This window comes from Pinus tabuliformis, chromosome 4_2, assembly GCF_031772625.1.
Source record: "Pinus tabuliformis cultivar Carrire ecotype Pingquan chromosome 4_2, CPIR1, whole genome shotgun sequence".
Classification (NCBI taxonomy): Eukaryota; Viridiplantae; Streptophyta; class Pinopsida; order Pinales; family Pinaceae; genus Pinus; species Pinus tabuliformis.
In genome coordinates this window covers 710,231,100-710,245,169 of record NC_142304.1, presented here as the reverse complement: position 1 = coordinate 710,245,169, position 14,070 = coordinate 710,231,100, and the positions used below count along the sequence as shown (strand labels likewise).

The window sequence follows — 14,070 nt, the reverse complement described above, 5'->3', positions numbered from 1 at the left end:
GGCAGAGGCTTCATGGAAGTGGCGCTTGGTGGGATAATAGAAGAGAATAGAGAAAAGCTGGATCCTCCTCTCAGTAATAGTATCTACTAAATAGGACATGAAAAATATACCTTCTTCAATGCCCTTCAACTCCCTGAAGTAGCTTGCTGAAGGAGCCCTCTGAAATTAACCGACTGCAAAACCCTTAATCTGCCCCAGAAAAAAATCAAGGTCCTCAAAATCACTTGAATCTTAATGAGAAGTCTGGAGTCTCAATAAATGGAGATTATTTAAATCAGTTAAAACTTCATTGCATCAAGACTTCAAGTCCTCAAAACAGTTGAAAGCCGCAAATGCACTGCAGAACCCAGCAAATATTCTCTTCAAATTTCTAGATAGGTTGTAAATCCATTAAAGAATATTAAAAACACTCTTGAGAGCTTGTGATACTACAGTAAAGAACAAATAGAATAAATGTGAAGAAAAAATCAGAGGAAAACACATCTTTGACTGTTGAATGACACAGGTGAGTTCTGGAAGCAAATTTGATAGCAAGTATGGTGAAAATTGAGAGAGTCCTGTTACCCCTCTTTCAGTAGGGGTACCTATATAGTATATATTCATTAGTATTCTCAAACACCATTGTAAGCCCAACATCACAAGTCAAAATCCATGTAACAACCATGTGAGGACCTGTAGGCATTCGATGCCCTGTGTCATGTTGAGTCAGTCTTGTTATGGTCGAACCATGGCTTTGAGTTCATTTCAGGTTCTTTTCATCTCAGATAGGATTGGTGTTAAAATTGGCAACTAGGGCCAAACTCCATGTGGGTCATCTTATTAATGGAAGCTGATATTTTTCTTGGATCCCTCTCATCAAGAGGTGTAGGATTGATCTAAAGATCATCCGATTCCGAAAGTATTCATGGAAATATGGATTTATTTGTGTTATGGGACAATTCGTCAAGGTCGGCAAGCAACCAAATAAACCCCACTTGTGCTCAACGTTTTAGTATAAATAGAGGTGGCCTTCAAGTCATTTCAACACACTTGGGATCTCTTCCTCTCTACTTGTCTTTGGGTTTTAGTAGGAGGAGAGATCCTAAGAGATAACGCTGCCCTTAATCTAGAGGGCAGAAGCCGGAATTGCCAGGAACTGTCGGAACTGCCTGAACTGCCGGGAAAGCTAACGTAGAGGGCAGAAGTCGGAACAACTGGGAAAGCTGATGCAGAGGGCAAAAGCCGGAACTGCCGGGAATTACCGGAATAGCCAAGAAAGCTGACGCAGAGGGCAGAAGCCGGAACTGTCGGGAATTGTCGGAATAGCGGGGAAAGCTGACGCAGAGGGCAGAAGCCAGAACAGCTGGAACTGTCGGGAACTGTCAGAACAGCCGGGAAAGCTGACACAAAGGGCAGAAGCCAGAACTGCCGGGAAAGCTGACGTAGAGGGCAGAGGCCGGAACTGCCGAGAACTATCGGAACAGCGGGGAAAGCTGACGCAGAGGGCAGAAGCCGGAACTGCAGGGAACTACCGGAACAACCGGGAAAGCTAACGCAGAAGGCAGAAGTCGGAACTGTCGGGAACTGCCAAAACTGCCGGGAAAGCTAACGCAGAGGGCAGAAGCAGAAACTGCAGGGAACAGTAGTAACTGCCGAGAACTATCGGGAACTGCTGGAACTGTCGAGAACAGCCGAAACTGCTAGAGCTACCAAACTGTCGGGAACTGCGGAAACTGCCAGAACTGTCGGGAACTGCTGGAACAGCCGAAGCATCTATCTCCGAAGGAGAGCAGCATGCAAGGTACAGCGAACTAACATTGGGACAGTTGTATGGTACTTAGCAGAAAATACACCAAGCATGCAATGTTACAACTAGCATGCAAGGGACAGCTAGCATGCAACAGCAAGCATGCTAAGGACAACAAGCATGCTAGGGACAGTGTGTTAAGCAAGGTGCAGCAAGCACATGGTGGCAAGCATGGTGCAAAAATCACATGGTAGCAAGCATGGTGCAGCAAGCACATTAGGACAGCAAAGGTACATGATGAAATACAGTGATGGGTATAGTCATGATTGGTAAAGCATGATGAGATGCAGCATAGTAATGATGGATGCAGCATGGTGAGGTGCAGGCTGGCAAAACAAGGTGCAGCAATGGCACATGAGGGTACATGATGCAGTACAGTGATGGGTACTATCATGATTGATGAAGCATGATAAGATGCAGCATTGTGATGATGGGTGCAGCACGGTGAGGTGCAGCATGATGACGAGATGCAGCACGATGATAGGTGAAGGAGTCACCTTGGAGAATCAGTTGAAGCAGCATGTCTTCAACTGATCTCATGTATCATCTTCTTAGAGATGATCTATGCTCTTATCTAGATAAGTCAAAGTGTTGACTTCTGTTGTAAATGTACTATCTCTCTCTCTCTCTGCTGAACTATTGAAGAACATATAAGAAGAATTGATCAAGGGTTTCCCCACATTAGGGTTTGTCCCTGGCTAGCGCCACATCTTGTGTCCTCTTGTCTTGGCCTGTCTTCTGCGATTTATGTTTATGTTCTATCTGCAGTTTACTTTAATGCTGATGTGATTGCTAATGTGGAAAAGGCATTGAACTAACTGTGAAAATTGAAATAAATTGCTCTAAGCATAGAACATACCTAAACTTAACAGTAAAGGAAGCACAAGAGGTAGTGGGGAAACCCAAGTGGTCAATGAGGGAGAGTAAACCACCAGAGAGGTTGGGTGGCTTTGTGGCAAATGTTGTGGAGACAGAGTCCGCAAGTTTTGAGGAGGCCACCAGTCAACAGATCTGGAGGGATGCCATGGTGGAGGAGTATGCCTCCATCATGAAGAATGATGTCTAGGAGGTAGTGTCGTGACCTGAGGGGAAGTCAGTGGTGACTTCCAGGTGGCTCTACAAGATCAAACTTGCTACAAATGGCAGCATGGAGAAATTCAAAGCTTGTTTTGTGGCACGGGAGTTCTCACACGTAGAGGGAGTTGACTATTAGGAGACCTTCTCACCAGTTGCTCGTTATACCTCCATTAGAGCAGTCATACCTATAGCAGTTGAGATGGGTTGGAGGATTCACCAGATGGATGTGAAGATCGCTTTTCTTAATGGTTTTATACAGGAGGGGGTGTACATTCAGCAGCCATAGGGCTTTGAGGTGCATGGGAGAGAGTCTCATGTGTGTAGGCTTAAGAAAGCCTTGTATGGATTGAAGCAGGCATCGAGGGCACGATACGGAAGGATAGATGGCTACTTGCAGCAAATGGGTTTCTTCAAGAGTGATGTTGCTTCGAACCTCTATTTCATTATGGTTGGTGACAATCCACTCATTTTGGTTTTGTATGTGGATGACTTGTTTATTATAGGAGAGGACAGACTCATCCAACACTGCAAGAGAGATCTTGCTTCAGAGTTTGACATGACCGATATGGGACTGATGCATTACTTTTTGGGGTTGGAGGTTTGGCAGGAGGATGGGCATATCTTCATTGGCCAGGGCAAGTATGCAAGTGATATCTTGAGGAGATTCCATATGGAGGGTTGTAGGCCTATGGCTACTCCTATGATCACCAACTGGAAGAAGTTGCATGCTTCAGATTCCGAGTTGGTGAACCCCACCTTGTATTGTCAGCTGATCAATTCTTTGATGTATTTGGTCAACACTAGACCAGATATTTGTTTCGCAGTCAACACATTGAGTCAGTTTATGATGGAGCCCAGGAGAGTGCACTAGGTGGCTACGAAACATGTATTGAGGTACCTACAGGGCACAGTGGATTATGGTATGGACTATGTTAGGTGTGATGGAGTCAAATTGATTGGTTGCACAAACTCAAATTGGGTTGGCAATGTTAGTGATAGGAAGAGTACTTTTGGGTGTTGTTTCTCGTTGGGCTCAGCAGTTGTGTCATGGTTCAGCAAGAAACAAAGGTCAGTGGCATTGAACAGCGCAGAGGCAGAGTATATGGCAGCTAGTCAAGCAAGTTGCAAGGCACTTTGGCTTCGCAAGATGTTATTTGGTTTATTTGGTCAAACGTTGAGACCAACTATGATATACTGTGATAATGAGAGTTGTATCAAACTCTCTAAGAATCCAGTATTTCATGACCGTTTAGAGCATATTGAGATCAAATACCACTTTATCAGGGACTAGGCTGAGAGGGGCGCTGTGAAGCTTGAGTATATATCGATTGATTAAAAGGTAGCAGACATTCTCACCAAGTCATTACCAAGGGGCAAGCATGTATTCTTCAGAGACAGGATGGGAGTGGTGAGAAACACATTTCTCGATAAGAGGGAATGTTTAAAAATGGTACCAAGGAGGTGTTTCCTAAGCATTTCTCCTTTTGGCCTCGGGAGACACATTGATTACCTTTTGTCTAAGCGATATTATGAGTTTATTAATATCATGAGGCTAAAGTACTTTTTATGTGGAGATGTACTAGGTACTTTAAGTTATTAAAGTCGTATTTGTCTAAAAGTGACTTTATGTGTAAAGTACTAAAGTACACTTTATATTATTAAAGTGACTTTTATATTCTAAAAGTTACTTTATGAGGAAAAAGTGACCATGGTACTAAAACATTAAAAGTACTAGGGAGGCTCATTAATAGAAAGGGGGACCACATTAAAAAGGGGGTCAAGAGGAAATGATCTCCATCCTTGATCTAATGAGCTGAAATTTAATCTCAGCCATTAGATTCAAGGGTTAGGGTTCTCCACACTGAAGGAAGACAAAAAGGGAGAAAAAGGAGAGAGATCATTATTTTCATGAGAGCCATTGAGAAGAGAGCAAGGGAGAGAAGGGAGGCAAGTTTGCAGCCAAAGGGAAGAGGTTTAACAGCTCAAGGAGGCAAAAATTTTCAAGCAAGATTATAGCCAGGCACAGAACAAAATTCCAGGCACAAATCCCAAAAAATTCATACAGTTGTTTTCAGGTTGTTTTGCAGTGGGTTTCAGGCCAGGTTCAGGCCAAGTTTCAAGGAGAGAACCCTGGCAGAATTTTAGGAAGTTCATGGCCATGATTCTTGGAATAATACCAGACCAAAAACCAGCCCGAAGTTACACTAAGAAACCAAGCCGAATTTTGGGTGAGAAGACCCAGAAAAATAAAGTCTGCCAGTGAGAAAAACGAGGCCCTAACAGCACTGAAATCAAGGTGTTTTGGTCAGTGTGTGAGGGCATATTTTCAGTTAAGAGTAGCTATTTTTTCAGGCAGAATTATAAACTGTCCAGTGGCCTGAGTTTCAGTGTATGCAGAGCTTATATGAAGCCCAAATTCCTTGCCTGACGAGAGTTGATTGTGAGTAAAATAAATATCAGCCTAGAACTCAAAGGAAAGAGGTCATCAGAGGCACTTCTTAAGGGAAGAGACAAGTTGACTTTTCTCTGTGTAAATATTTTCCTTGAGAAGCAAATAAATCCTCCCTTAGAACTGGTTTTCCCTTGTGGGTTTTCCCAGGGTCATTAGACTAAAATATTGTCAATATTTTCTGAGCGTGTGCGTTTGAAATTTATTCTTGTATCAGTTAAAAAAAAAATTTAGAGTAGCTCTCTGTTTTCATGTAAATGCTAATCTGATACAAATTATCATTCACATGTTTTATGATGGTTTTGGGTATTAAACCATGCAAAACATGAAAACTGGGTTGGGCTACATTCTCCTATAATTTTCTACAGCAATGGGCCATCCTTACTAGTAATGAGTACAAGATTGGAGTAAGAACAGCGTCCTTACACATTGTGAGCCAAGGAATGATTCTCATCTAATTCTATTCCCTGGCAAACCTGGTATATATGAAAATAACGAATAACCATATCTATGACACTTAGCATGTTCTTCAACAAGCGGCCATATAAATTGTAATTGCTCGCCTTACCTCAATGGAAAGACTAGAAATGGGCTCACGGACCACTTATTTAGGCCATCATGCTTAAGCATTTCACACCCTATTCTTGCATAAGATTCCATCTGCAGGAGTTATAACAGATGGACTGCTCTTTCAAAAAGCTAGTACAATTTCTTGCATTTAGAGTCTATAAAGAAAATCCACGAAATTCTGATCTGCCAATATGCGCAATCTGAAATAAGAATAATAAAAAAATTCTCACATAAACACAAAATTTCTCCACTAGATGCAGTAGAATAGGAACAGTAATAAAAGCACGGTCACAATTCAACAACACAGAATTGTCTAGGGAACCCAACTGGGAAAACCCTCTGCTTGTTGTTGAGAATTATTATTGAAGAAGAATGATCAATGTGTTGTTTTTCCACGATCTTGGGTCTAGGATAAAATCTTAGAATCTTTGACGCTACCAAACCAAGAATCACAACGATACTACTTTGCATAGCAGAATATAAACAACAGTAAATCTACTAGTGCACAAAATATGGACAACTTTTTATAATTTTTAACCCAATTTCGTTATATTAATCAACATATAATACAAAGTCTAGGGCTCCCATACCAGGGATAATGGCCCTCATAAATCCACTAGTACAAGAATACAAAACTGGGGCTTGGTGTCAGTCCATTTGCAACCAATCTACCCTCAACAAGATACTCTGACAATCTAGTTGTCACATGCTCTCTCAACTCCTCTTGGTCGTACCCTGTACCTGCTCGGTCCTTCAGCACTCGATATGCAACACTACCTCTATCAACGATCCAAGTCCATCTAGTCACTGAACCTCGGCTATCCAATCTGCTCACTAGTTGTGCCTTAGTCCATCAAGGGCACAACACATTGAGACTCCTGTCGAGTTGTTCACAACTCCGTTTGTGAACAACTCTCAATCTGCCCACTGCTGCTCCTCAGCTACTCAGGGACTTCAGCCCACTATGGTCTTCTTGCGCTGCTCCAATGAAGACCAACATAGGGCACGGAGGGTTGCCACCTATCACTACAAGATGTCCATCTCCCACAATGAACACGGGTTAGGAGGACTTCCCATCATCTGTTGTAGAAGTCCTTCTCCACACACAAGACTAGGGCTACTCAACTACTTCTTTGGTTGATCAAACCTTGAGCTCAACAACTGCCACTCTAGCAACTACTTTTGTCCATCAAAGTGTTGCACACTGGGCTCCAACTTGGGCACTATCACGCTGTCCTCTAGCAGACCATAAATGCCCAATCACTATCCACACTTGGTCCACTCTCACGCTGCCCTCCAACAGTCCACGAGTGACCAATCCTTGTTGTAGCATCTGCTCCTAGTTAGGGCATCCAACCCCTAGGAAACACCTCCACATGGTTGTTAACATAATTCCAAATAGTCCTCTCCTAGGACACCATGCACTAACATCAATTCAACCTTAACACATCAATACAATACATACCAAGCCTTGCTCAGCTTCTGCGTCACCCTGGTGCAATTTACTACATGCTCAGCCCTCACTCGCGCTACCTGCACTCGTGTTCCTTCACTCGAGCATTCCTGCACTCGAGCATTCCTGCACTCGAGCATTCCTGCACTCGCGTGTTCCTGCACGCGCGTTCCTGCACTCGTGCTACCCGTGCTCGAGTTGCTTGCACTCACGTTATCTTTCTTGATGTGTAGACTATGAAAGATGCTTCTTAGATATTTAAAATGATTCTTCATGTTATAGTTATACACAATACAAGGGCTCCATCAAGTCACATGTGTGGGCTTGACAACTTGTCACAAGGTCTCTAAATGCCTAGCCGACCTTGACCAAACCCACACATTAACTTCAAAAATTCATATCTCAAGTTCTAGACCTCAAGTTTGAGTGATTTTCAATGCTCTCAGTTGCTCTTGGGATCCTTTATCACCTCAAATCATTACATGTCCAAATCTCTCCATAGTTTTGTCCCCAACATCGATGGGTTCAAAACCCCAAGCTTGGGTTTCAAGCCCACAAGGACATTTGTGGAGCTCCTTCCTCCAAACCCTCAATCCTCGAGGCTTGGAGTACCTCCCAAGCTACAAAAATCAACATTCCCTCCTAGCGAAGAAGGTACTTCCAAGACTAGGAAGTAACCATCATCATCGGCGATAATAGCCCATCTAACGTCCATCACTACAGCATACCCTGTAGAATGAACCCTACAATCTCAGTGGTGCCTTTGCCTCCTATCTGAACCTGAAGATCCCAAACCTCCATAGGGATGCTCCCTCCGAGCCTACACGATCTCCACTGGCTTAGTTTTGCAAGCACTCATCCTCCTGGATCAAATATTGTTGAAGATTCTAGGGCAATTTAAAAAAAAAAAAAAAAAAGATTCTTCTCGCCATGATAAATATTTGTGAAGTATTTTCAACTTTTCTTATTAGCACAATCTTCACTTATTATTATTAGAGTGTGTCTTCTCAATTCATTAAATAGTTACCAAAACAAAAGAGACAAGAACACAAGATGTTGGCTTTCTGCTAGGGCCAAAACCTCTCACTCTTTGAGAGGAAAACCCGCACAAATTCTTCTTATAGAGATTCCAATTGACGAAGACCAGAACCAAGACCCTTGACCTATATTGCCATTCCTAGACCAAGACACAGTCATCCTTCTTCCTTGATTCTTCGATTTCTTCATGGCACCAAAACATGATCACTGCAACATCCAAACATTGTGATCTATCCCTAAACTTTGGCCTCATCATACCTTCATCGAGTAGAATCATGTAACATCTAGCAGCATCATGTAGCACCTTGCATCACTGATCACATCACTATAGCACTTGCTATCATCGAGCATCATCTTACCGAGACCTTATCCAAATTGCACCACTGTCCATCCGTATTTTAGTGAGTATATGCCTGAGACAGTGAGGAGGATATCACTGTAATATCACCCCAAACTAATCCACACTATGATCACTGTAATAACCGAACTTCTTGTTGTCTTGATCACCAAGAAACTCAGAGAATGTGTCGAGAAGGTTTGTGTGTATAATCCGCATTTTTCTCTCCTATACCCATTCAAAGTTTTAGAGATATGTCGAGACTATCCACTGTGGAAATGCAAGGGTACAAGCTCCTATTTATAGTTGTTGGGTCATACATTTAAGCCGACTTGTCAATTTATGTTGAGTCGACATGTCATATATATATATATATATATATATATATATATATATATATATATATATATATATATATAGATATATATATGACATTCTCCAAAGGTTGTGTCTCCATTTATTGAAGCCGACATGAAGTTTGAGCATATATATATATTGATGCCATGAGGATGATTGTGCTTGTTTATTCTGGAGGACTCTTACAAGTGTAACAACACTTCATAGACTCTGAATTATACATTTATGATAAGATGACAAATCCTAAAGACGTCAAGAAGAAGTCTTTGACCTATGAAAAACAGTTATTGCTCATGAAACCCATGATGCAAGGAATACAATAAATAAATTTGTTTCTTCTTTACATAAAATCATAATTACAAGTTGTTATGATGTCCGAACCTAGTTACACTTTCTTCAACACTCCCTCTTAACTATGGAGGTATTCATAATGGTACTTGGTCATTCTCAATCTGAAGAATTTCTCATTAGAAGAATCAGATTGGTAACCCATATGTATAGCATCATAGTAACCAACATTGTTTCCACAACAAGGCCTTGACTGATAGCTCTATCTCTCATCAGATCAGAGCACAATCTTGGTGAGCCCAATGACTATGGACACCTTCATCATTGTCTCTCAAGGTACATACCTACCCAAGTGTTAACCGAGTATGACCTTCTAGGACCATTCTTATCTTGGGTTTCTAGCTGTTGTATCTCTGATATGATAATGGTCAGCTATCATGCCAGGGCGTCTAAGATGTTTGTTTTGGGGGTTTTGTTTTAATTTGGAGGACCAATGTATGAAACAGATTTAAAACAGAGGGTTGCTATTAAAATTCACGCAATGATATAGCTTGTATGTTGGTGAGCAGAAATAGAGAGATGATATGACTATCACAGTCTTCAAATTGAAAATTAAATAATCATAAGTAAGAAAACCTTTAAACTATGTTCAGAAGGTTTAACAAAATATGCTTAAGCTTACAAAAGATGCTGATGATTTTATGATTTAGAGGGAATTAATTAAACAAACAGTTTATATAATTCATTCTCTTTATAGATGATCACTTCAGAAGCTTATAGGAATAAATTGAAACACAATTACTCCTACCTGGTTATCTTTGTAAAACATAAGAATATGAAGAAAACACTGTGAAATAAAACTGGAAAAACTTACAGTAAAAACGAAACTATATGAATCAGAATTCAGAATCCTTTGCTTTTGTATTAATGATTCAGAAAAGTCAAGTACATTTAATGTTTAGAAATGCTTCTTCAAGGGTGCAACCCTTAATAACTCGTGGAAGAGAGTTATTTATACAATCTTAGAACTGAGAAAATATCTTAAACTATTTTACAAAAATAGATAAATACAAAATCAGGAATATAAACTGATAGTCGATCTGTCACTATTTTGGTGTTGAGCTGTTTTACAAAAATAGATAAATACAAAATCAGGAATATAAACTGATAGTCGATCTGTCACTATTTTGGTGTTGAGCTGTTGATGACTGTTGCTGGAAAAACTGAGAACTGTTGAGTTGGTGATGATTGTTCCTGAAAATACTGAATGTTGTTTGATCACCCTTTTAGTCAAGTAAATCAGTTAATTCTTCCCAGCATTTCTTATCTGGGATAGATAACTTAGTTACCCTTCTATAAACTTCATCCATCTTTGTATATTTAGTAAAAGTGGGTTTTACTAGAAATATATGTCTGATTTCATCTAGAATGAAAAAGGAATCTCTGAGTGCATTCAGCACAACCCTTGGTGTTGCTACACCTCTTATGTTTGAAACTGAAGCTGCATTGGTACCCACCTCTGTAAGCTTTCGAACATAATCTTCAATGGGCATTAATTTGTCGTTTATCACAAGCATAGAGGGCAAACCCTTGCTGGTCAAGGGTTCTAACCTACTGAAAAATCTTTGAACTATAGTATTCACACTGCTGCACTTTTCCTCCAACTAAAGGATGAGGTTTTTCTTGGTAATGATCTTCTTTACTTCCAGTATAGTTGTTGTCCTGTCATTTATACCCAATTCTTCAAGCTCATAGCTGTCTTTAGAATTCAGGAACTTGATTATTTCAGAAGCAATTTTTGGCATGTCCTCAAGCTCTTTAGAAATAATTTCAACAGCTTCCTGAGCTTTCTCCAACAGGTCTTTTTGATCAAAGATTATCTTGATATAGGCCCAAATATCCTTGACTGATTCAGTAATTTCTTCCCATAGGGCCAAACCTAGTTTGTTTCCAAGGTAAGACTCCTTGATTTCCTTCTACAAAACTTCAATTTGACTTTTTGTCCTACGTAACTCGGTTGCATGTGAACTATCTGCAATTGCCTTCATATGTTTTAATTCCTTCAGTTCATCCTGCAACTTCTTCATTTCAACTGTCTGAATGGACAGATTCTGAACAGCTTCTGCAAGTTGTTCAGCTCCTTCTATTGTACCTATAGTTGATGCTATGCCTGAAGTAGAAACTCTGGTTATTGAGACTGCTGAAAGAGGAACTACATCCATTGGAATTTGAGTCCTCTTGACAGCTTCCTCTTTCTCTTTGACCAATTTTTCCATTTGCTCCTCCATCTGTTTTATTTGCAGATTTTGTTCCATGATGAGCTTCATCATGTCAGATTTCTGAGTCTCGGTTTCTTCAATCTCCTTGGTCATTGGGTCCTCAGAAGCTGGCCGTTTGAGTTGTTTCCTTAATGCTAAGAGCTCAGCATTTTTCTTCTTGATAAGTTCTTCCGCTGCATTTATGTTCAAGAGATCATATCCCATCTTCAGCACCAGGTCTTCAAAGAATTTGATCTTGGTGTCCTTTGCCAGTGAGGAAACTTTTTCCAACTTGAGTTGTGACTGTATTGGCCAAGGTGACCTACATACAGCTTTGACAAACTCATGGCAGTATGAGTTAAAGTGGAAGAAATCATCTGACCAATTTGTTTGTGCATCTCAATTTGATTAATTGGATGCACATCTTTTACAATAAACTCAAAAGAGGTATGCTTCTGATAATGTGCAGAAGTCCTGGGGTGTGGAATTTGAGCTTGCGGGAAAGCCATCTGCATCTTTCCCTTCTCAAAGTCAAAGACTGAAAGAAGTCTGGCTTGAGAGCTGGAGGAATGTTTCCAGAATTGGGTATAAGTATTCAATTTCAATTCCTCATTCTTCTTTTTAAGCTCACTGAAAACATGAAAGATGTCCTCCTCCTTATCCTTTTGAATGCTTCCACTGGTCTGAATTACCTGTTGTTTCTGAGAAGTAGTGGAATGAGTTGGGGACTGGGTAGATTGTCCACTAGACTGTGTATAGAGCACAGTCTCTCCAAGTCCATCAAATGTTGTCTTCTGAGACTCATTTTTTGCACCAACAATCACAGAGATCCTAGGTCTCTTCTTTCTATGCACAATCCTAAAGCCCTGGCTTGATGCTTCAGTTGTAGGGGATGACTGTTCTTCCCTTCCTCGTTTAGCTATCTTTTCCTGTGCAAGTGGAGTTTGTACATTTGAAGTAGAAACTGCCTGCTCTTCAGCTTCTTGAAGGGTGTTCTCTTTCCATTCCAACTGATTTTTGTACTGCTCTATTTCAGGTCTGGCTGTGTGGTGATATGCAATAAACTTATTTTCAACCCTGAGTTTAGAAATCACTCCCATTGGGTCATAAGACCAAGTGAAACTAAGACCAAACTTCATTTCCTTTAATAACCTGTCTGCTTCTTCTCCTACTGCTCTAGTGTTGCAGATGAATGGACCGACCTAAGCTTTTAGCTTGAATTGTGATTTCTTCTTTGCAACCACAAAGTGTACTTCATCTACATTTAACCTCTGCCTAATATATTCCAACGCAAAGATTCTGATGGGGAAGAATTTGGGAAGTTTGTAGGGTGGAAGCTCACAACCATAAACCCTGATTTCTGTATGGTTTTGGTAAAGATACTAATCTCCTGTTGTGTCTTGATCCACTAGCTGCAACACTTTCACAATTTCATCACTGATTCTTGGTACTGGATTGTTGCTCATAAGACTAATAGCTGGATGAATAAACAATTCTATGAACTGTTTATATGTAAATTCTTTTTTCTCCTTCATTCCCATTGAAGTCCAAAAGATCACTAATTGTTGGTTGCCTTCCTCATCTAGCTTTTGTAAGGTGAATGGAAATTTGTCTCCCTGAAAATATATAAAAAGTTATACAAGTACTGAAACATACTTGAATACTTCTTTAGTGTTAAACTAGACAAATTGCTCATGTATGGTTTCAGCTAGGAATTGGCTAAAGTTATAGAAAACAGTGTGTTTGGAATCAGCAGAAAATATTGACAAGAAACCTAAGATGGTTTCATTAACATATTGATCAGAGTTATAACCAAGCAGATAGGACAAAATAGTGGTGATTTGCTTGGTTCTATCAGGGAACGTGGACGAGTGATAGGGAGGGTTTTTTTTAGACAGAGGACTATCTATAGCTAGGAAAAGTTCAAGAGTCTGGGATCTTTTAGTAAAATCTAGCTTTTGATAAGCTTCTATTAGGCTTTCATGAGAAAAAGGATGGGTTGGTGTAATAGTTGGGGCTTGCAACATCTTTTCAATGGACTCAGCATTGATGAAACAAAGGATTTCTCCTGTGGGTGAAATGATTGCTCTTTGAGTGGGATCATAGGATTCATGGCATTTCCTAACAAATTCAGGTGCTCTGTGTATCTGAGGGAAAATATAGTGGGGAAGGTGGGAGTCCCAAAGTCCTATTTCATCTGTCTGATCAATTAATTGATCCTCCATCCAGCAATAAATTTCATATAAATCAAATTGAGAGGAAGACTCAATGATTTTACAATCTTTGTCGACCAGAGGAGTATGATGGAAGTCAACTTGTGGATGAATAAGAGGATTTGGGATTTCTGCAATTTATTTTCCCTTGGGAGGCATCTTGTTAAGTGAATTACAGGTTGAAAGTGACAAAAATGGAAGAAATCAGTCTAAAACATAGTGAAAACAGAAAAAACAGTATAAC

At 40.3% G+C, this 14,070-nt stretch overlaps 1 protein-coding gene across 2 annotated transcripts in view; it reads right to left on the bottom strand.

Annotated features, from left to right (window-relative positions):
* The window catches only part of LOC149171469 (uncharacterized), an 88,682-nt gene that overhangs the window by 63,065 nt on the left and 11,547 nt on the right, over nt 1-14,070 (bottom strand). The window lies entirely within an intron of this gene.